We start from the raw sequence: 1222 nt of genomic DNA on the forward strand, positions 1-1222 counted from the left end.
TTGATTGGATTATTTACCTTTATCTTGTTGTGGTGCTCAAGTATTTTATAAATTCTAGACTTAAGTCCCTTATCTGACATGTCATTACCAAACACTTTTCCCCAGTCTGTGACTTCCCTTTTTACTCTATTGGAGAAGTTTTTGGATGTGCATAGGGATTTGATTCTTAGAAGGTCCCATTCATCTATTTTATCTTCTGGTTGTAGAAAAAGTAGAATTTCTTTTAAAAAATCAAGAAAATGTGAGAAACGGTGGGACCTTACCTGGTGGGTTTGCTCATGGGCGATTCTTCAACCAATCGCAATGTCATCCAACACATAGGTATCTCTTTCTTCATGTGATGAAGATCAGGGGTCCAAATTGATTTGAAAAGCTAAAGAGGCACCATTTGTCCCCATTGGAATGGTGGGGTTTGCTGCAATCGTGGTGTATGGATTATACAAACTGAAGAACAGGGGGAATATGAAAATGTCCATCCACCTGATCCACATGTGAGTAGCAGCCCAAGGTTTTGTGGTGGGAGCAACGGCGGTTGGTATGATGTATTCCATGTATCGAGAATACTGGGCCAAACCTAGTAAGTCTTAGAAGAAGAGATGCTGCCTCCGTCTTGTTTTTGTTTTGTTTTGTTTTTTTATCATTTTCTATTTTTTTTTATTATTAAATTTTATTAGTTTTAATGAACATTTACAGGGATTTTGGGTTTTCATTCCTTCATTGCTGCACCATTCTCTCTACCCTCCTCCCCAGTTTGTTCTTCTTCCCCACCATCCAAATGTCTGTTTTAATTGTCTCTTAATTTACTGGCTGCTGTTACCAAGAGTGTTGACTGTGAAACTAAGTAAACTAAAACTATTAACTATCTGAGTCTCTTCACCATCCATACTGATGCTGCCAATTGGCCCAGTGGAATGAATCTTTGTTTTTTTGATGTTGAGCTTCAGTCCAAAATGAAGACTGCAGTCCTTGACCTTCTGCAGCAAGTGCTTCAGGTCCTCCTCAGTTTCAGCAAGCAGGGTTGTGTCATCTACATAATGCAGATTGTTGATAATTCTTCCACCAATCCTGATGCCACATTCCTCCTCGTACAGCCGAGCATCTCGGATGATCTATTCTGAATACAGATTGAAAGGTACGCGGACAAAATACATCCCTGATGGACCCCTTTCTTGATTTTGAACCATGCTGTGTCTCCTTGCTCTGTTCTGACTACTGCTTCCTG

The 1222-nt window shown here is 39.9% G+C and overlaps 1 pseudogene; it reads left to right on the forward strand.

The window, feature by feature from the left end:
- Positions 1 to 303: 303 nt before the first annotated feature.
- On the forward strand, positions 304 to 588 carry LOC102862543 (annotated as a pseudogene).
- Positions 589 to 1222: the final 634 nt, after the last annotated feature.

The sequence above is a fragment of the Elephantulus edwardii genome, unplaced genomic scaffold (genome assembly GCF_000299155.1).
Source record: "Elephantulus edwardii isolate Elephantulus edwardi_28Jun2011 unplaced genomic scaffold, EleEdw1.0 scaffold00058, whole genome shotgun sequence".
In the NCBI taxonomy this organism is placed as follows: Eukaryota; Metazoa; Chordata; class Mammalia; order Macroscelidea; family Macroscelididae; genus Elephantulus; species Elephantulus edwardii.